The 23,078-nt window shown below is 43.7% G+C and overlaps 1 protein-coding gene and 1 long non-coding RNA gene across 7 annotated transcripts in view; both read left to right on the top strand.

Moving 5' to 3' along the window:
• The window catches only part of LOC128890808 (cysteine-rich motor neuron 1 protein), a 244,239-nt gene that overhangs the window by 69,146 nt on the left and 152,015 nt on the right, over window positions 1-23,078 (top strand). The window lies entirely within an intron of this gene.
• Window positions 12,376-23,078, top strand: part of LOC128890843 (uncharacterized) — a 109,911-nt gene continuing 99,208 nt past the window's right edge. For 4 of the 5 annotated variants that reach the window (XR_008460689.1, XR_008460691.1, XR_008460690.1 and 1 more), the window contains exon 1: window positions 13,312-14,858. This is a non-coding gene — a long non-coding RNA (uncharacterized LOC128890843). Of the gene's footprint in view, window positions 14,859-23,078 lie in introns of all 5 variants that reach the window. The other variant, XR_008460688.1, reaches the window with a different exon arrangement.

The raw sequence follows: 23,078 nt of genomic DNA, 5'->3' as shown, positions 1-23,078 counted from the left end.
ATTGCACGAAAACATTATTAGAAAATATAATGCATAATTAAATTACACGAAGCAATATTTCCTGAAAGGAGACAATAAATTCGGAACCCTGGGGTAATTAATGAAATGCGAAGTAGTCAAATTAAATCTTCCCACCATGAAATATTCCCATTGTCGATTTTATAAGAGGTGTAAGTTAATATAAATTCTTGTTATATGGAAATTAAACGGGTTCTAGATGGGGGATACGGTGCACGATTAAATTAGACGCGAAATATCAAGAAATGATATCGGTTATTTGAATTGCACGAAACGTAATTAAAATTCGCGTGATAATATTTCACGCGACCACCCCTTATATTTATCTCGCGCGCTTGGTATCACGGCGAGAGGAGTTTCGTCGTGAAAAGAAGCAATAAATTCAAAATCGCGGCGATACGGGTTGACGAACGGTTTGCATGATGAATTACGCTCCCCGGTGCATCGTTTTTATCGCGGGCATCCCCCAACGGCGAATACGACCGTCCCACGCCGTTTCATTCGATTCGCGTGCCTGAGCGATTATGCATTGTCCGCGAATTTAGTTGTAAATGTTTGTTCGGCGACGTTATAAATCCGAAATCAAATAAATTCCGCGCGACGGAATTAATTGGGTCAACCAATAAACCGTGCCGAACGAGACATTAAAAATAAAACCACGTGATATATCAATTCTCCATTCTTCGTATCGCTCCAAGAAATACGCGCGGCGCAGCAAGATATTAATGCTTAGCATCGCGCGAATCGAACAAATGTGGAATTATTTAAACGGTGAATTTAGGTACGAATATACAGTCGGTCTCATAAATATTCGTACCCTTTATGTCGAAGACATAATCTAAATTATTTAGAAGAAAATCTAAATTAGATGATGGGTTTCATGTTTTCAAATAAATATTTCATTATACGTACATGCATGTATAGTAGTTTACTTGTTCTGTACGTACCGATATTGAAATATTTATTTTGGAAACATCAAACCTACCATTTAATTTAAACGAATTTTTTCAATAGTCATAGAGAGTACGAACACTTCTGGGACTGACCGAAATAACTTTCGTTGTCTAATTTACAATCTACTTCCAAATATATTATTACGCAATGAGTCTCTAAACTTATAAGCAACGAAACAAAAAATGCCTCTTTTAGAAAATCATTCCTGAAACAATTACGTACGCGTAGTTCAAAGATTGGTCTCTTTTTTCAAAAAAAGAGGCCTCTGATTATGGTCATTCCAGAAAATAAAAGATGACACTCGATGGATCTATAACGTGGTTCATAAAAATGCCAGGAAACGTTCACGTTGGACGCTTTACGTAAATGCTCGGTTAATGCACCGTATACCCCGTTCTGGGTTAGCCTCGAGTGAAACGCACCGCAGGAAGTTTCAACTTCTCCAGTCGTCGTTCCTCTCCCTCGTCCTTCCTTCTCTATTTGTTCTCGAGATGGACCTGCGTACACATCGTAAAATATGAAATATACAGGCGGAGCCCGGAGGCTTTACTGCAATTTCCATGGACGCGTAAGGACAGGCTTGATTATTCTGTCAGGGGGTCCGTGGGGATTCGTCGAGACATTGTGCAACGTTCGCTCGTTCCGTGCAATTTTCCTCTGGCAGGTCATTTCCCGATCGCGGGCTTTCGCTAGTTTTTCGCGGCTGGCCCCTACTAAGAACGGTTGAACGATCGTCCGGGCCGGTTCTCCGCGGACGTTTCCCCCAACGAAAACAGAACCAAAACTGTTCTTCGTCGCTGTGAGTTCCGCGTTAACCGCGCTGTCTCTCCAAATATGAATAGTAACGAGATCGGAGTGCAACGCTAAGTGCTCGCCTTTTATTATTCGATTAAATATAGAGCTACTCACGCGTAAAGTTTATCGCGCCGTTTTAGACTCGTGGACTCCTGAGTGAGACAACGACGTTTGAAAAATTATGTACAGGGAACGTAGACACGGAATATGGTATAAATAAAACTTACACGATGCGTGGGACAGTGGAGGAGATAAATGAAGACTGAGACGATTGTAGCATGAAAATAATATCCACATCGATGAATATTAGAAATAAAAAAAATATTAAGCTTTACGGTCATCCTTGGCTCACGTTGTCCCCGAGAAGTAAGTACTCGCCAAGTACGTTCGCGCCAAGTACAAGTACGTTCACGCGTACACGACGTCGGATAGACGACACCCTGAACGTTCTCGAGGACACTCAATCGACCTTCGTGTACAGAGAGCCCCGGACCAGGGACGTGTAGCGAGTTCGGAAGGAACGGAGGAAACGTGAAAGAAAGAGGAACCCTCGGCGAGGCTACAACTTTGCCCTCTCCTACGCCCCAGTATCTTTGGTTGGTCCTAGAAATTGAGAGCATAAACGTTCCCTGTCTTGCCAAGTTTTAAACTCATCGGGTTTACGCGCATATTTCCTGTTGCCCGTGGGTGGTTGAAAGCTTACGCCTCCATCGCTGGGCTAAAGCCACGCAAGTTTTATTTGATCGCGTTAAGTGGTAGTTTGGACTCTTCAAAACAGGGTAAAAAAGGTGTTACAGGAACAATTGCATTTAGGACCGAAGGTTGATGTCTGGAGGTGTAATTGTGCTCTTTGTACTTTCGCTCTTGAATCCTGAATCTTGAATTTTTATTTTTCCTCATACATCTCGAATGGAAACGTCATTTCGTTCCTACAAATCCACTCTCAAACATCGCCAATATTTCCCGCGAACTTATTAAAAGCTTCGTCCACGTAAATAAAATCCCTCCGAATCGATGCGGTGGCATGGTCATAAAAATCACATGAAAATTCCGTCTGACCGCGAACGTGGTTGTCGCCATCCTTTAGGAGAATTTCCGTTCTAACATCTGCTTAATTTCAGTGGCACATGAAATTATACAAGGATCGGAGAGATTTAAGCGGCGATCAGGGCAAGCAGATACGTTACGTCAATTTAAAAGCACCAAAGCTGCGGAACGCGACCGAGCGTGGCGGTTCATAGTCGGCCTGGAAGCGGAAAATTAAACGCGAGTATGATTTTAGGTGGGCAATTTATATGTAAATGACACCGCGACCGTTCCCAGCTACATCCATGCTCCCCCTAATCTCTCTTTCTCTGCGTCGTTCTCTTTTCTACCCCCCGGTCTTTCCTCGCCCTCGCTCACGGGGACGTTATATCCCACGCTGAAATGTTTAATAATGGTCATTGTTTCGGCGTCGCGATGATTTAGTACGAAGGCTGATTCGCCAGGCCCGGTACTACCCGCTGGACTCGACTCGGAGGTTTTCCACGGATTTCTCGAGATATAAATGGCGACCCACCCTTCCCCATTCCCGGAAGCTACCGATATTCAGTGGTTGGCGGAGGGAACGGCGATAAAATAGCGGCGATCATGAATAAAAGGGTGGCTTTTGATTCCGTGGAATGAAAACGAGGGATCTAGCGATTCGGTAACGTCGTTCGCGTCGAGACTGGCCTGTGACGGATCGAGGGACAGGTGGAGATGAAATCTGTGATCGCTTGCGCAGGCCGAAATAAAACAAGACTGGGAAGAGAAGGAGATTAGACATTTTTTAAACGGAAGACTAACGAAAATGTGACGGAGGCTTTAGAAATGTTTGAGATGGAAGAGTGATTAAATTGTGATGGAGGCTTGGTTCGAAAATTACAAATATTAATTGAAAATGAATTTATGAGATGACCTACGATAAATCGCGATGATAAAAAGGTACCAGGGGGGGGGGGGGGGGGGGGGGGGGGGGCGGCCGGGCGGAGGCAGCGGTACACGATGTTGAATTCAAATGGAGCCGCGGCTGGCAACTTTAATCCTTTTATGATATGCATCACGAGCAGGGGGAACGCCGGCGTGAAACAGGCACGAGGCTCGCGCATCGTTTATCCGACACGATTTGCAAAGTAAACAGCGGTCTAACGATGCGCGCGGTCGCATAACTCGTATTTGTTAATTATCGCGATTAGGAAGGTATTGCGAATTCATTGCGATAGTTTGGTCGATCGTTGCTGGCACTCTCGTATCATTTCGCTCGTGGAAGACGCTGGTTAAGTTCGATTTAGGTCGAGAGGTGTTCCATAAATTATTCGAAAAAATATATTTAGTTTCTTTTGGTAATATTGTAACGTGCAGAGTGTTTCGTTTAAAGTGAAATGGTTCGATGTCTCAGGGGATAAATATATCAGAATATTTAATGATTAGACAATTGGCATTTGCAACACGCGAATTTTTGTCCATGAAATTCATACGAAACGAAGCACAGGGCTTTGGAAATAACAGGAAGCATTTTTCGAGATTGTTCGAGAATTAGAATGGCTGTTTAAGATATTCACGGGGAATGGTATACGTTTTACGGAGTTTTCCGCGAGTACGCGGGGGTAAAAAATTCATTTTACCAGAGGAAAGAGCAAAGATACGCCCTTGTGCCCGAGATGAAAGTATCGTTTTTGCTTACCGCGGGTATCCGCGCGACAAACGAACGTTTCAGCGCCGGGTGTTAATTGAATTACTGATTGTGAGAGACCTGGGCTACATCAATGCCACCTATGAGCGTTGCTTTCAGCCGCGGAAAGAAAACACGCGGAGATTATGAGCGATTCAGCGGGGAAAAACGGGTCAAGTCGTGAGTGAATTACAGAGAGAGGCGAGGATTTAAAACGCGTTACCGGGCTGCTCTTTCAGCTTGAACAAACGCGGCGCAAATTATATCGAATGCATTTAATTCTATTTCGCCGCCGTGCTTCCTGGCTGGACGTGTTTACCGTCGTTTGATTCACAAGCTACGCGAAACAACACCGGGCGTCTCGTAACAGAGCAACTTTGTCCATAATTTACTCGGCTTTTCCGGCCGTTGCCAGCGTTGCCTCGGTTTTTGTGCAAATACCACCCCGTCCAACGCCAGCCAACTCCGGTGGCGACGTTATAGCTTTTCCAGGTATTAAAATTTTATCGAAACGAGCCTCCTTTCATCCTTGCGCCGTTGTTGATAACAACGGTGCACGCGTCGGTACACGTGACGCGTTTATCTTCCCGGCGCACACTCGGATCACCTCTTTCTGCTGTGCACTTTTCGAAATTGGAGATCGTTTGTACGTTTGTTCGTTCGCTGTACGAGTAACTACCCTAGATTTTAGAGAAAATAGGAAATTAATAAGACTGATGGGTAGATGAAAGACGTAGTAGTATATAGGTAATTCTACATTTTAGTGTTGTTTAGTGGTAGTTTTGGAATAGGGAGCCATTAACAGCCATCAATAGCCATTATTTACTGGCTATTATTGGAAACTACGTAATCAAGCATTTATTGTGGTATTTATTTTTGTAACATCACCGAACTTTAATACTACAGAAAATGAACCACTGAGCATTGGTATTAAAACAAATATTCCAGATAGCTCCCATCGATTTGCAACAGCTAAATACGCAGTTAGATGTCATCATCCCGGACTAAAGCAAAGGGAAATAAATCTAGTCGGGGAAGTAGTACGAACAATAAATGAGTCTGCGCAATGAAACATGGCGGAAGCGTTCGCCGGGGCGTAATCTTGCGATTCCTTCCTTCCGACCCGCTTGTGTGTTAGGGCTGGTTAATCTCTCGTATGAAGCATGCAGATGCGCGGGTGGCGTTCTCCTTCTTCCGTTTTACGGAATAATCCACAGTCGACAGATAAAGGGATGAAACGAAGACGCGTCGGGGAACGGGGCTCGAGAGAGGGGCGGTCGACTCGCCTTTGAAAATCCCCCTATAATTAAATTGTCTTTTATATTCAGACGAGGGCTGAAAATGAAGCTAGCCCGAGATAAACCTACCAAGTCGTTTCGTCGGTCCTCTCCCGCCTTCGCCCGTCTCCCGTTCCTTCTACAACTTTTTCTCCAATCTCCGCCACCCCTCATCTACTTACTCCCAGACTCGCCTCTCCTTTCTTTCTCACGGGACCTCGGAAAAGGGTAGGGAACTCAATGACACATTCTCTTCGACGATTCGCTTCGTTTTCCATAGCCCATTTCGCCCTCTCGTCGAAATGAAGCCACCCCCGCTCGATTCCAGCCTCCCCGTGGCTCGTTTCGGACGCCTTCTCGGGGCCACGTAACTTCCCCCGACCGATATATCCAAATTTTTTCCATCCAGCTCTCTTTGACCCTTTCCCAACAGGCCGTCCCTTGTCTGTATATAAGTATACACGCCATCTTGTCGACTAGCTCGTTTGACTTGCAAATGTAATCACTAAGAGCATCCATTCGACCTGATCCTTCTATGACCCGACGAGGGCTCGTTGCTCCCGTTTCCCTGTTCCGAACGAGAAATCCCACGTCGACCACGATTCGTCGCCGTACCCGATGTTTGCTCCCAACCGCGTGACTGGGACCGCGGGTTTGCCAAAAATTACGCGACCAATTATCCACTCGTTGGGAGATCACGGGTAAATTCGGGGTAGTGTTCCTCGAGGAGAAGGTAAATCTTATGGGGGACGATTAGTACTTTTTTAAATAGAAGTAATTTTATATTTAACCCTTTGAATGCCAAGGAGCGATATATCGCAGCTCGAAGCTGTAAGTCTCGTTAAAAAAATTAATTCGCTTCACGAAAATATTGTCGTTGTCTAATGCGCATAGATTTCTTCGTACAAATGTATTTTTTTTTTCAAACCTATAACGTTGACCTATACGATAGACCGAATAATACATTTGTGTCTCATCATGTATATTTGCTTAAAATTGTCTGGCATTTCTCGAATACGTATGAAAACTTCATGTAACATGTAACCTCGTTCCGTTCTGGCAGCTTTTTACCAAAGCCGTAAATAACCTCGTAAGTACCCTCGCTTCGCTCTCACGAGTGCTCCTCGTTTCTAGGAAGAACGATTAAGTCGTCGCTTATCACGCTTCCCACATATTTCTCCTCCCCTTTCTATTCTTTCTCAGCTGTTATTGAATATCCGTTAATGTGAATATAAACTGTACCAGTCTTTAAAAACGCTGTAATATTTAATTAATTATATCATTACGCTTTTAGGGAGACGCTCCCTTTTACAATACTATTGTTTATTAAACAACTACGGCAAATTAATTTAAGAACTTAGGTTGTCCGAAAAGTTTCATTCGCGACTTTCACTAGATTGAAGTTGATTGAATAGAGCAAAATGGATGATACACAATTCAGTAACGCACCATTAAACATAACATATTGCGTATGTGTTACTTATTAATAAAAGGACAAAAACTGTCGGTACAACCTAAAATATAAATACAACTATTAGGAATGTCGTCTGCTTTCCAATGTTCGTAACCGTATGACCAATAAGAATAGAATAGTTGTTATCCCCGTACAGTAATATCCTTGCAGTACGCGCGATCAATTTCTCCGAATCGACAATTCTTGTCCCAATTTTCTGAAAATTCTCGCGTCCCGAAAACCGTCCCACTTTCAAAGAGCAGTAGCTTCCGGTTAGGGGGGACGAAATCAAGTTCTTCGTTGATCTGGAAAACAAGACAATCCACTCGGACGTTCTCGCCGGAGAAAAAGATAAAGAGCAGAAGTTTTGGATCCCGTTTCTCTGGTAGAAAATACTCACGGTCGATCGCTCTTGTCACGTACCATGGAAATCAATGAGTCTAGGTACGGTGGCTCGCGGGAATGCGAAAGAAGGAGCTCGCTTCCTCCTCTTATTCGACCTCCTGCGAAGCTTCCCGGGCGAGCCAGGAACGTGCCTTATTCTTCGGACTCCGCGAATACGTAAGGGGTTTCGAAGAGGTTCTCACGAGCAATAGCATTTTCCCGATGTAATTGATTCCCACCTTGTTCCTTTGACCTCTCTCCCTTCTGTTACGCGAACGTTTCTCCATATTTTTACGCGCGCCAAGTTCACTGAGAGTTTCTTTGTTTCATATTCTCCGTATGTCTCAGCGGGGAAGAATAAACTTCAGTGATCGTTGTTCTACATAGAATAAAATTCTCGAAACTCCTTCAGCAGAAACTAGAGACAACTTTTAGTTTTTCCTGTTTGTAATCCACCTGTAGTGGGAGGGTGCACGATGCATCGCGTTCCTTATGTGACAACTTGGCTAGATATTGAACTGCAACAGGTAAATTTCAAGGATACGAGGTTGAAAGATAAGGTGTACTACTTGTGGATAAAATTTGAAGTTACTAGAGATCGAATTATCTCATTAAGATGGCAGTCTTTCCTTCGACTAATTTCGAGGCAATTTTCATGGCAAAATATTTGACAGAATCTTTCGAAATTCGATACGTTTATTTATATATAATACAAGGTCCTTTAAAATTTTCAACTGTCCTGCACAATTTTTTTGAAATTTCTTTAAACCGATAGGAATATTTTAAATGCCTCGGACAATAAGAACATCATTTTTTTTCCTCCAAAAAGAGTACTTTCATTCGTCTATTGTGTTTCATTTAACTTCGTCGCCTCTGTACCATAAACGGCCATTTCGATCATCAACCACCGTTCGCAATCAACAGTCCCGTTTGCAGAGCGTGCGTTCCATTAGCGGGCCCGGTGGAGAAATAAAAGTTTAATCAAGGAACGAACTGAAAAGTCGATGAAATCGATTGTAATCCGTTCGTTGGCAGCTTTGGTTTCCATTCAGGACCATTGGGAGACCGGTACGGAACGTCCTCTATACATGTACGAAAAGATACATAGTCAATTCTATTTTAATAGATCAATTTCTATTTTTCTTGTTACCAAGATCTCTGAACGCAGCAGAACACAAACACGGTGGACGGAATTAGAAATAGATTCTTCATGCACGAATCGATTCACGCGTTTCGACAGTAAATGTCTGGCCTTTTGAATAATTCAATTTTTATTTATCCTGAAATATTCCAATTTATGGTAAAGATTCTAATATTAGCTGAACGAGTGGTTCATCTTCTGTTTTCCATTTAAAACCACGTTGAATACGGTCCATCTTCGATCGCTATTCGCGAGGATTTCGGCGGGGGGGAGGTTTACCGGACGTAACTTCATCGACAGCGCGAACGTGATCGTCGCATTTCGAAGGCAGGATTGCTGGATGTTTTCGGAGTCACGAAGTTAAAAATACCTTCTGTCCGGGACAGGTACGGATTGGCTTTGTTAATCGACGTCCCCCCATCGCTCCCCCCTCGCGAAACGATGCAACCGCATCGGATCGGATCGAGGGGGGGGGGCCGACGACCACCTTTGAATTTCGAACACGCGCCATTCCCGTTCTCCACTCGCGTGTGTCTGTGCGTTGCGTAAACCTGCGCGGAATATAAACATCCGGGGCTTAAATCTCTCCAGATCGACCGTCGTTTATTTATTATGCACCACGACGATCGACCAAAAATTATCCAACTTCATTCTGGCGAATCTACGTACTCGAACTTCGATTTGAAGTGGATGAATGGTTGCAAAATGTTGCACCTGTGGCTTTTTTTTTTTATTGGGCGATATTTTGATATTGGACGAGATTCATCAACGTTTGCTTGAGTAATTTTATCATAGAGGCATCATATTTTTGGAATGGATCCGATAGATGGGAAGAGTTGGAAATGAATGTAGTTAAAAGTCCACGTGTTTGATATTTTTAATAAACCGACGAGTGGCAGTCGAGTGATTCAACTATCGAAGAGTTTACACGAACGCAGTACGGAACAGTATTTATTATTTACTCGCAGAGTTTCCAAAAAGGAGAATGCAGTAATTAATATAATCAATACGCTATGATTCTCAACAAAAATTCATATATCGAAATAATGATACGGAAGAAACAACTAAACGAAAAATCTTGGTGGTCCATAATCGGTGACTGGTGGTCCCGACGCAATGCGCTGATGGACCGTAGAATACCTGAAACGTTCCCCGTAACTTCCGGCGGCGGTGGCCTATCGACGCAATTTGCTCGTCGCGTAAAAACCATCTTGGTCGGTTCCGTGGGGCATCGATATTGGAAGACATCCGATAATCCGGAATTGCTCGGGTCTTACGGGTACTGAACCGTAGGAATTCGATACAACCCCGCGTTTCTATGTGCGCTGAATATCGCTGACAGTGGCACCCGTTGAATTCAGACGTTCTCTTTTCGACGTTCGGTAATCTTGTTTACAAAGGCTGGCTAGAACATTCCGAACGCTATTGTTATCCCCGGTAGCGTGAATATCAAGGCAGGTTTGACAACGTAAGGTTGCCATTGTTTTCCACAACAGTTTGTTTCCATAATAATGAGGTCGCTCGGTTGCGATATAATAAGGTAGGAGGAAGGCGAAGGCGAAGCCGCGGTGGCGGGTATAAATACGTTAGATGGGATTTAATGACTGGATATTTTGCTGGAACAGGGGGGACGGGAGCGTGGTCAGAGATTAATAGCCAGGATCAAATCGTGAAATTATATAGGAACGGCGCGTCAACGAGGAGATTCAAGTGTTGGGAACATGGCAACACGAAAGTAAGAGGAACCATTCGACCTCGTGTATTGGTAATAAGCTGAACTTATCGTGGAATAGATGTAAATAAGACGAGAATATGGAGATGTAGCGCGTAACGTGTACTAATATGGTAGACGCAGTTTACTGACAGGATATTTTATGAAACACTGGAGGAATAGTCAGAGATTATTAGAAGTAGACGTGGAAACGTATGCACGAGAAAAGAATAGAAAGCTGAAGAAAGGTGAAAATGTAGTATGGAGATACGGTATATGGTAAATCGAAGATGGCTGAAATTCTGAAAATCAAAAATCCAAAATTAAATCACATCGATCCAAACCAAATTAAACCAAATTAAATTTGTTTCGCTTTTTGCGCCGAGCTTCGTATAATAAATACGCTATTCCGTAACATCTGAAAGTTCTCCATACGCGTGCACCCATCCAACAACAACGGGCGTTGCAGTAAATATTCTATGCGATCGCGTCACGTGTATCAAACGTAATCCAGTGAATACGTACACCTCGGCGTCAGAAATCATTGGCGCTCGTTTCAACAAAGCATATCGGTCGCTGCATGTAAACGCGCGAATCGCGTTCTAATTAGCCGGTGACCAACGAGACGCGTGGAACGATTGCGTTGCAATTAGTTTGCTTTTGTGTTTTCGCGCGGTTGTCGAAACATCCAACGAACATCTACGATACTCGTGAGATATTTAACGATTCCTCTCTAAACGAAATACTCTAACGCGGCGTAGACTGAGTAGGAAACTGAACTTTCAATACTTTTTTTTTTTTTATTTTGTTTGCTATTTACAATCAATTCTTATACAGAATTATGAGTAACTTAAGTTAGCGTCTACATTAGAACCGAACGTGTCCAGCATGGATTCCTGTGAGCTCCATCTTTCAAACTGGACGATCTATTCTTCCTCCGCGGGCGTTGAACCCTCCCCGAAATTCGGGCTCCAGCCACTCATTAATCCAACTTTTGGAAGTGATGAAATACGAGTTTCTCCAGCGGTCATAGCACGGGGCTCGCGTTGTATAACACGTTACATTTCTCGTACAGTGTTCCAAGGGTTACCGCGTTACGTGCGTCGTCGCGCGAACATATAAACGAGCACGGCGCCGGAAACAGCAAGAAATTAATACTTCGCTCGCGGTCCCGACCATTGCGGTCGCGTAGCTCGCGTGCGCGCATTACAATATTCATAGCTTTCGAGAATTATCGGGTGTCTAAATAAGCGATTCGCTGGTCTTTCTCAGATTCTTTATTATTTATTGGGCGCAACATTCGATAGGTGTTTTGCAGTTTACTCGAGCAGAGACGCAAGACGTAGCAATATTTCAATTTATTATTTTAAAATACTGTATACCAAACAGTCTATTCGAAACAGTCTATCGAATTCGTTATTTTATTGAATTTTTTAGATGGGAATTGTTTGTCGAAGAGAATACGAGGTCGAACCGTCCAAAGATAATAAAACGGATGCTTGTAAAGGACTGTATTTATCTTTCAGATTGAATTTGCATTCCACAACGGAATTTCTCAAATTTGATCCACTGGATTTCTTCTTCGTGGCAAGTTTACAACGAATCTTCGTAAATAGGAAACCGTTCTATCCACGTCTACCGAAAACGTGGAACCACGTAAAGCCTTGTTATTCGAAACAGAAATTTTCCCCAGATTTTCTGAGATTCCAGAATCTTTTTCTCATTTTCCTCGAGAACGCGAAGTAACCGATTCGATCGTGTTATTGATTCCGCGAGAGTTGATAAAAGTAAAAAAATGTCATTTATCGTTGTTGTTGTTTGTTCGAGGCAGTTTTTCGCGCGACGTCTGATAGCAAGCGATAAGATATCGGAGCACTGCGAAACGTACGCGAGCAAACGTAGGTATTTTCCTAGTTCCTCTCGTTTTCGTGGGTACACACGGAGTAGTCTAGTGCGTCTCTAGGTGGCACGCCAAGGCAATTTTCCATGAGTAAACTCGCAACCTTTGGGGTCTCTGAGGCGCGTTATCTCGCGACTACGGAGTCAGAGGGAACCGAAGATGTTGGCAAGGATCTGGCAGCGAGGCAAGATCTGTCTCTGTCGTGGCTGGAGGGGGTATATATGGATTCTCGGTCTTCTTGCCTCCTCCGCGATGATTTTTTGAAAGCAAATAGGAAGAAGAGGGCGAGATCAGACTCGGTGCAGAAACAGGGTCAAGTGGGTGAATGCGCAGGGTGTATCGTAACAGGCGGGACTCCCACTTCGCTCGGTGGCTTGGGAACACAAAAATAATGGAAAAAGTTCATACAAACGTGCGCTCCATTCGACCCTTATCCCCAAGGTGTAGCCATTTTTGTACTCCAATAATGCGCAGCTGCTTACCTTCGCGGAAAGTGGCCCGAGTGGAACGCACGGTTCTTCAATTTCTCAAATTTCCAAGATAGTCCGACTCGATCTGCCAACTTTGTCTGGGATTATTTTGAAAAATAACGCGCGATATCCGCGCCGGAGGAGGCTTCTTGCTTTCGAATTTCGCTCCATTTTCTTCGCGCTACCTTAGCGTGGGTTCTCTCGTGTTTTTTATTTACCAATGTTCTTCGTACCGTGTACTACCATTCTTTCGCTCCTCTCAAAAAGAATTCCAATTTATCGTTTGATCTCGAAATGGGGTTTGGTGCACGTTACCGCTGCTCGAGTCGGAGTGTTCGGGATCACGTGAATAGGCGGGGCGTGGCTGCAGACGGCGAGTAGAGAGTCTCGTGCTCTTCGGGGCCGAATTATGAGTCGCGGTTTGACACCGATCGCATGGCAATGGCGCGCATTAAATTCTCTCGGTGAAGGACAGAAATAAAGTTACGCGGTGCCAGGGTCGTCGTGCTCCTCGCCTACCCGATATCGCGAAGATGACTCACGTGCCGTGGCACGAAAAGGCTTGGTTTTCGTCGTATTCGAAATAAAACGATTCTCCCGCGCAATTCGTGACTTTCACCACGCCAACTTCGTTCTCGGACTACTCCGCGGTGCTCCGAGATAATTTCTATCTTTATCGGGAAGGATGCGATGTTACGAAACGGTAAGAGTTAATGGCAACCGTTAACTAACGTTACGCAGATTACGGTAGGACGTAAACAGAACGATTACGATTACAACAAATGCTTTTTGGCCGGTCGGTACATCGCGTCGGTTTCTCGAAACGAATCTAGCGTCACCGGTTGCGAAAGTGTCAACTCACTGTGACCCAAATATTCTATCTCTGGGATTCAATAATCGTCTCCAAATTGAATAATTTTTTTATCTGGCAGAGAAGGCTGCGGGGTTAATCCCCGGTCTCTTTTTATTTGCGTACTCCTCGATTGGAGGTTTCAACGCTTATAGAGAAAAAGGAGCCTGGTGAAATCTTTCTTCAACGAAGTAAATTTTCCACCAGTTTTCGCGTAAAAATTACAAGCTTCTAGGAGGGGGTTCTAGAGTAACCATCGCCAAGAGAATTTCGATACATCTACCTTCGGAGCTTGAACCACCATCTTCAGAGCTTCCTAAAAATGGCACCTATATATTCACAGCAAAAAAAAAAAAAAAAAAATATTTTCCTACTCTCAGAGATTCAAACAACCATTACACAAAAGCGGAAGTTAGCCGAAGCATTCGTTTCCTCGTAACTAATTCCTAAAAACGACCCCACTTCTAACATTTCCTTCATTTCGATACCTCCTTACAAAACTTCGTTGGACCAAGGCGCCACACTCGGGATGGGGAAGAGGTCAGGCGTCCTTTTTCGCAAAGCACGCTAGTTTTCAAGAGCAAACTGCCGCGCGCTTCCTCGCTTCCTAGTCGCGGCGACGAAATGCGGACGGCGTTACATCATACCGCGGCGAGAAAGAAAAACGAGCGTTTCATATGCATCGAACCCGATGCATTTAGCATAAATTGCTGGCAAAGTGACCGAGGCGGGCTCGGGTTCCGCGGGCGAAGGGGTCATGCACGAGCGAACCGAACGGTCAGACGAGGTTCTCGCAGGTATCGTCGGTGGCTTCCTCTCTCGAGGCTGAGTGCGTGTACGTACGCATCGTGGGCCAACGCCGCGGCTCGTACGGGGGAAACCAGTCACTCGTATAAAACCGGCGTGCGAGTCGCGGCTCGAGTCAGTTTCGCTCGCGCCTCGCGTGAGTCTTGATTACGGTTCGCGCGATAACGGCCTAATCCGTTCCCCAACCACGAATTTCACTTCCACCGCGAGTGCGTCATTTGTCCGGAGACCTGTTCTCGATATATCCTGCCGGTGAACCAACCGGGACCGTGGGTCCTCTAACCCGTGCCATCGTGTGCCTCAAATCGTGACTCTGCGGTATTATGACGTCTCACGGCGAACGTCGCCGTGCCAGGATCGCGTGGCGTCACGTCCCTCGGTGTGTCCATCCAGAAGCATGACCGTAAGTACCATTGAACGGGGGACGTTGCCTGGTGCCTGTGCGTGTTCGCGATCGGTTGCCATAGCCTGAAGAATCGCGAGCCACGTAATCGAAAAATCGGAGCAAGAGTGCGCTGTAAGTCGTACGTTTCGAACAGTGCGGATTTTTAGGGGTTTCTGGAATCTCAGCGACACCCGTGTGGGTTAGGACGTTTTAGGAATATATTCTTCGGAAATCGAGTACTAGGATAGGCATGAATTCCGATATAACGTTACACTTGCTCGCGGGACTTCGTTTTCCTTTCGATCTTAACCTTGGCGATCCATTGTCGCGGAAAGTAGTCCACGAAACGGTGACCACGATAGACACTTGTGTTCATTACGCTGTGTTAAGAATATATTCTTAATTGTTTACGTTTTGGTGTGGATTCCAATGAATTTCACAATTTTTTTCCATCGCGCTTTTGGAGCTCTGTTTTTCTTTCGATCCTAACTGCCAAGGTTAAGATCGCCATCCATTGTCGCAGGAGACCATCGCACGGTGACCACATCACTCTATTACAAGCTCTCTTGTCGCTGTTATTATTACCAACACTCATTAATTAACGCTATTTACATTCTTAAATGTAGCACTCGGCGATAACGTTGATTAATGAATCGGAGTAAAATAAAGTAGGTAGCTCGACAGTCGCGTCGAATGCCGTTTAAGAGTTTACGTTGTAGTTTAGGATTGCGGAACGTTCGAATGGCACAATCGAGCTCGAGATAAAGCCGCGCAGATAATGGCAGTTCGAACGAATATTCTTGCTCCAAATCTTTTCAAAATCTTGCTTCCCTGGTCGGGCCGTAGGAAGCGTCCGTGCCGTGGTTAGGTCAGAGCTGGCTTAGATCAAGGCCACCTGGTTGATTCTCTTTCTTTTTCGGGGCAGGTGCGCGGATAGGTAAACACGCTAGAGTAATTGAGCCGTTCCTTGCGAGAGTGGAGTCCATCTACCTTTGTTTCGAGATACGATAGGTGCTTTTTAATCGTGACTTCGAAAACATGCGCTCTTCAACTGCTTTGATTTTATGGAGTAGACTAGCGTGGAGTTGATTCTGTTTGCAACGGCCATTTTATAATTTTTCTCGAGGTGTCTACGATTCGTACAAACAGTGTCACATTTGTGGCCCTTTGAATGTGTCATCTGTCGAGACAATTTTTAATTCCAGTAGAAGTTGGGCAATATTTTACCTAGGTGTTCGTAGATTCAGGTGTCATTAAGAATATTTTTCTTACTCCATTCAGCAGAACTATCACACGTACTCGTATATCTTTGAAACTAGAGAAAGCGAGGCAATTTTTCTATGTCAATCTTTAAAAAAAGATGCATACAAATCTCTGTTGATAATTCAGATAGTAACCGGATCTGCAAGTATCGAATCGACTAGTCCTAGCGTCTACTCGCCACGTTCCTGAAGTGATACCGCTTAGTATAACAAACTTCCTCAAAGTCACCGTTTGGTGCATTGTTCTCCAAGAGACTCGATTTTCCAGAATGGAGCGGAGTGCGGATCTTCGGGTTCTGTCGTCGCAGTGGTGTAATTTTAATTCGTCCGCGAATTGGCGTCGTATCGTTGGACTGGAACGGAACTGGAATTTCAGGATTGACCTTGGGGACTGCTCCGATTATCGCGGGCCGAGTTGACGTTTATTTTTCACGAGGCGTTAACTACTGCTCCCGGCGCTCGGGTTCGCGCCGGCGCTTTTTCGTCGCTCGCAGATCCTCAGGAATTCCGCGGTGACCGTGAAAGACTATCAAAGCCACAGGTGGCGGTCAGAGAATTGACTGATAGAGAGGGAGCTCGAACTGTGTGTGTGTTTCGTTCGATAGGGCGCCTGTCGCGTCACTTGCGCGATATTGGCGAAGGTCGTCGACTAATTAAGTAATCGTATAAGAATAGAAAAATTCCACAGTTCATAGAGTCATTTGAAGGGTTGCAATTAGTAGGAGTGTAATTATTTTCAAAATCATTGAAAGGGTGAAACACTAGAAAACGCTTTTGAGATAGTACTTGGAACAATGGTACAATGCTCGAGCCTTCATTTAACTAGGTAACAATCCAATTAATTAAAACAAGAGTTAGAGTGGTAATTAATATCGAGTTACGAAACAGCAGAAGGTACTTGAATTTGAATGTAATTCCTCCCACAATTATGACCAATAAAATCATATCTTCGAGTTCCATCGAGATACTCGAATTCGAATATAATTATCGTTTTCTCCCACTTGGTCTTGGCTGCTTTTCACAGTATGCATTATAGACGATTATTATGCCTTCGTTACGCAAACAAAGAAAGCGTATATACTCGTATATATAACAGAGCATTACGTAAAGGCGCGGAGTCAAAGGTTGCTTTCGAATCTAACTTCGAAGATATCGGCGTACGATTACGTTTCCTTATTAGTGACAGCCGCGGAAGACGAGCAGGTGAAATTTTGCGAACGTTTCGTTCGTCGTTTAATGTCGTCGCGACTATTTGGCAGTGGTATGCAAATGGAGCATCGCCGTCGAGGAGAGATAGCGCGTGCCCGCGGGTTTTATTCGAGCGAGCTGACAGTCGACAGCGAATTATTCGGCGGTTCCGAGAACTCTGTGCAATAATTAGAACGCGTTAGAGCAATTTTCACGGGGCACGCTCGACAACGCCGCGAACGTCCGCTATTCTAGCAAAATTTGCGCGCGACGCGAGCCTGCAAATAAACAGACAATGAATAATTGAACCCGGGGTACATTTTTTATTCTTTAGAAGGAAATTTTACAGTAATTCATATTATACAAAAATTATTAGAACGGTGAGAAGCTTCTCTAGGACTGAGAATATAGTATTTCTTTTCTGCAAGACTTGCATGCTCGCGAATAATGACAACTAGTAGTCGCTGTTGGAAGAGCTTACCGTGGCACAATTCCGCAACAGAATTTTTCTTTCCATGAAAAATTTGATATGTACATATAACGTGCGTGCGTAAGTACCAGTCATTTTTCAAGTTCCAAGTTTGACGAGCATTATGTCGCAGATCCATAACAAAATCGATCTTCGAAATCCCCATAAAAAATGAAACGAAAGAAAACTCTCTCCCCAGTTTGGAAAGAAATTTATAAAACCAGTTCGAAAAGTTTCTATCGCCTGGTGTCAGCTGGTTGCCAATTCCCCCTGGCATTTTTCTCGATTCCGTCGCCGTCGCGGCGCTTAGGTGGGGAAGGGCCTAGACGACGTTCGTCATGGCGACAGATTTAAGAGCGGAACGAGGCGAAGACACGCGCCAAGAGGTTGCCTTAGGTCGGGCCGTGGAGGCTAGTTAGTATTTCGGTTCGAAAGTTCGCGAGGCACGTGGCATCGATTTCCACGTCACGGTCGGATATTTTAGGCGACGATCAAACTGACGCCAGGTGCTCGCGTTGGGAACCATTACGAAGCGACGGGGAATGATCGTGGGAACGGAACAGGAATGAAGGACAATCAACTTTGGCTAGGAAACTTTTCGACGGAAGTTGGACAAAAATCGCTACCGTTTATTAAATGACGTTTAGTTTCCTTTTCATTTTCCTCTGGCACACTTGTTAGCGTCGACAATTGTTTCTGTTTACCGTATAATTTCTCCTCTTATAGTGGAAGGAATGCGATAAAATTTCTGAACAAAAAATAGATATCTGCGTGCTCCGAATTTATTTTTATTTGCATCGTTTTGGCGAACCACGTTTGAACTCGGTAAATTGAAAAGCAAATGTTGAACGAGTAAACTGAAAAATATGTTACCAGGATAATAATATCATTAAACGAACGAAAGAACGTTTATTCCCTTGGTTTAAGCCTAAGTAACCTCGTCAAAGTTGCACTCGCAAAAATATTATAAAACTTATGTCACGTAAAAGAAAACAAACTTGTTTTCGTTACATTTCGTTAATGGATTACATAAACAGTCGCACAACGATTACGAATACTCGGTGTCAAATTTAGTCGGGATCGGTTCGACGGTGTTCGAGTTATCAATGACGCCAGCGCTAAAAACATAGTTCGACGATAAAACGCGTTTAAAGTTTGATGCGTTTACTTTTCCACGTTAGCTTTGAAACTTTTTGTTTTACTTTCGCTCGGCCAATCCCGGCTCGTTGCAGGATTCTTCCTTAGACGTTAGAGCATCGTTTTTAAATAATTTCGCTTGTCTTTCATATTTTGCCCTTCTTCGCAGGCTTCTGAATCCTCTGTGCCCCGCAGCCGTAATATCTTTGTCCATCGACTTAGCCTCAGGATCGGTGTTCGAAGACCAGACCATTCTCCGTTCAGATTTTATTCGTGTCGTGTGAAATTAAATCGATCGAACGAACAAATTAAATGCAAATTGAAAGAATTTATCGATTTCTGCAGAGGAAACGACATCTTTAATTTTAAAGAAATTGAAAAAAAAAAAGTTTCTCTTTAACACGTTGATTGCCACATGAATGTACGCGAACGTTTCCGTCAAAATAAAATTTTGTTTTGAGACAATCTAGACCTACGCGATCTAACGTTCGTCTCGGTACTTATTTTCGTAACGTTATCAAAGTTCCCGAGTTCTAACCAAATTTATTTTCTTTAACATCTTGGCTTCGAAATTATGTTATTTAGTTCCACGGTAAAAAGCCCTGTCATCCACGTGTGTGTGTGTGTGTGACGTAGCGATGAACGTGTTAAAAAAACATTGTACGAGTGTAAAAGATTTTCGCACGGGTGCTGAAGCTTTCAGCGAGGAGTTTAATTCGCACCTGGTTTCTTTCTCGTTTCGGTTCGCAGAACGGAAGCGAAATGAGAAGGTGAGATTTACTGGCGTCACTTATCTTATCGCGGTGCGTCACCGTTTCGAGAATGCCAGCTATCGGAGCCTCTTGCCAAGTCGGATTTAAAATCAAATGCATCGATGTCAAATTCCACGACCTTTTATTCCGCGGAAGGATCGCTGATCGATCGCGTTCGATAAATCGATCGAGTCACCGACCGTCTCCAAGCGCTCGAAAGCATTCGCGATTCGCTCAGAATTTTCGAGTTGCTCGGAAATTCGCCCGGGTCTGTTCCCAAAATTTCGTTCTCCAAAATTCTCAGCTTCCCTTCGTCTGGCACGTTTCAGTCGGGAAACGCACACGTGTTCCCGACGGTTTGTGAAAATACGTATGTACGCGCGAGGTATCGAGAATCGTCGATGACGCAATCGAGCTATACATGATCGATGATCTACGAAGAACGCGGGAATGCGCGGCGAACCGGTCAAATCTTCTTCCGCAGCTGTCTCGCCGAAACTCTCGTCAAACTCTTGGCGAATTTGAGAAATGTGGGAGACTCGCTCGGCGGTTTGGGATTCGAGACTCTCCGAACGTGGCACAGATCTTTCAGCTTTGAGAAATTTATGATGAATCGCGCGGGAATAAATTTAACCCGAGATAGCGCGTAGGCGTCCTCGGGATGCTCATTGGAAAACATTTAGATTGGCTGTATTTTAATTCAATGAGAATAATCGAGGTTAGTTTCATTTAAAGCTCTCAAAGTAGGAAAATAAAATCGTCTACTACGCGGACCTAACGCAGACCTGAATTGGACACGATCGAACATCGTTCTTAGATCATAGAAATTCATGACACAAAAATTAATGTTCGAACGTAAATAAAAACGACTTTTATTTATCGTATGACACGTCCACAGAGACTTGATGTATCATCATTTGGTTTGGGTTACGTCTCACTAAATCCTATCAGTTTAAACTAGGATTTAAAAAAAAAAATTGCGGGGAACTAAACACGATCCAGGTACAGTTTTAAATTCTTCGCATCACATCGATAACTAGAGTAAACCAGTATCGAGATTAGATGCCTCATTCTTACCTCTATTTCCACAATAAACGCTATTTTCTTTACATTGGACTTACGCCAATTGGTAGTTGAACACCTATAGTAATTTCATTGAAAAAGACCTCGAGAAGTCAAACGTCGTGGCGCGCGTTGCTTCGCGCACGTGAAATTTCGGGACGAAATTAAACAAGGTTTTACGTAATTTTATCGTGCCGGAGTAATAGGAAAATGGATGGACAGTAACGAGCACAAAAGTCGCGCGACCTCTCGTTATCTCCACGAGAGCAGATAAACCACGATTAAGCAGCGAAATTTTCGCGTTTCCGGGCGGATCCGCGATTCCCCGTCCGGCTGGATTAACATCGCACTTTTTCGATGACGCTGCATGCATCAATTTTCGCAATTTATTCATCGCACGATGTTCGTTAATCGATTATCACTGCGCGAATTCATTTTTGGACGCGACAAGTAATTGAAATTTCTACTCCTTTGGCTTCAATGAGGAGGTTACTCAATTCCATATGTATATTCTTTTTTTTTTTTTTGTTTGCATTACTCGCGTTTTACGAAATGATTATTTTTCCTCTTGGCTTCTTAATTTTATTTATTTCAACGTTACGCGTGTAAAACTAACAGATCGATTCTCTATTCTTCTGCTAGTCATTCTTTATAAAACCGATTCATCTTTTATATCGTCTTAACTCTTCGATTTTACTTATTTCAAACAAATTTTTAATCTCCTATTTTGCTATTAGTAATTTCTTATGAAGCAGTTTAACCTCGATCTTCTTACCTCCGTAACCCTTCCAATTTTCGAAGATCGATGCCACGTTTGCACAGCTCCACTTTGGTGTTAATTTGGATATTTATAGATCCGATGAGTATCAGTCGGCTTGGAGCGAACTGGCGTTATCGAGCTATTCGAAGCAAATTAGTAACCTCTCGCGATAAAGAGATAAAGCGATCCTATCGGGCGCTAGGCATCGATCGAATCGCGCGATGCTTCCGTCGAGCACGATGGAATTTTTCTTTGGGTTTCTTTCTCTTGGAAAATTCATTCCGTTCATTTATTCATTTAAGCGAGAATATCGCGCCGATTACAGCAATTGCAGCAGAGCGATGACAAGTTTCTTGAGGGAATTAGAATTGTAGATTTTCAACGGACCGAAGCACTGATCGCGAGTTAAAAATAGTGAATCGATGTTACGACTTGAACCGTTATCGATGGGAGAATACTTTCAGAGAATAGAAATCTCGATGCTAAACGAGGAAATCGATTGGATACTCGATCTCGCGCGAGCAGAATCATTGGTTATTTTTAAAGAGAGAAGTCCAGACGAAAAATTAAATTTCATTAGCACGAAAATAACAATTCGTTTGAAAATCAATCACTACGAGCATCGGACGTTTACTCGTCGATTCGACCGAGAATAACTATTGTTTGTCGCACGCGATATGCGACCTAATTTTTCTGATCCAAGGTACAGACATTTTTGTGGAATCCTTTCCGATAAGATGCGATATTTGACCTGGAGACCGTATCTGGCTCGCATGCTTCAAGAAAGCGTGGAATATAGAACAGCGTCTCTCAAACTTATCTGACAGCGACCCACTTGGTCAAAGCACGCAACACGGTAGGCCCATTAACACCTTCCATAAACTTTCGTCGATATATCGCGTTTTACCGTCAAAGGTTTATCTACTTATCGCCAACCTTGAACGGATACTAACTAAACACGATGTCGACAGTGCAAATAGAAAAAAAAGAACTGTGATCTCACGTGAACATTTTTCTAGCAAATTAGTCTTTTTTAACAAGATTTCCACATCACGCGCGTTTTAAAGTGACTTTGTAGATCGGAGATAACCGCTAGAATCGAGATTAGATATTTTTTAACGATTTCAATATTTATTCGAAGTTTCGCATACTTCGAGACGGAACATCTTCCCGATTGTTAGCGGTCTTCCCAATCAATACATTTGTCGAAACGTTTTTATGTACTTGGAACTCTCCGAAGAGATTTAGCAGACATTTCCCCAGTCTTATAGCTTTCCAATCCTGAATCTAATATCACCTTCCTCCATTCGACGTCTCCCGAACCACAAGTAGAACGAACTGTATTTTCAAGAATTTTTCCGGAAAATTGAACGAGCTCAAACCAACCGACTCCCGCAACTACTGCGTTACGTACTCGAAAGGTTTCGTGGAGATTAAGCAGTCATAAATTTTCAATCGCAGCTTTCCAATCGCGTCACTTTCTTATTTAAGCCACCTACGACCGGGGCAAATTGTACATTCATGAATTTTTCTCGAAAACTCGACGAAATCGCTTGGTTGTGTCGACCCATCGCGCCTACGGCTCGCCAGTAGGTCGCAGCTCGCGTT

Source organism: Hylaeus anthracinus, unplaced genomic scaffold (genome assembly GCF_026225885.1).
Source record: "Hylaeus anthracinus isolate JK02 unplaced genomic scaffold, UHH_iyHylAnth1.0_haploid 12001, whole genome shotgun sequence".
In the NCBI taxonomy this organism is placed as follows: domain Eukaryota; kingdom Metazoa; phylum Arthropoda; class Insecta; order Hymenoptera; family Colletidae; genus Hylaeus; species Hylaeus anthracinus.
This window is presented reverse-complemented; position numbering and strand designations above follow the sequence as displayed.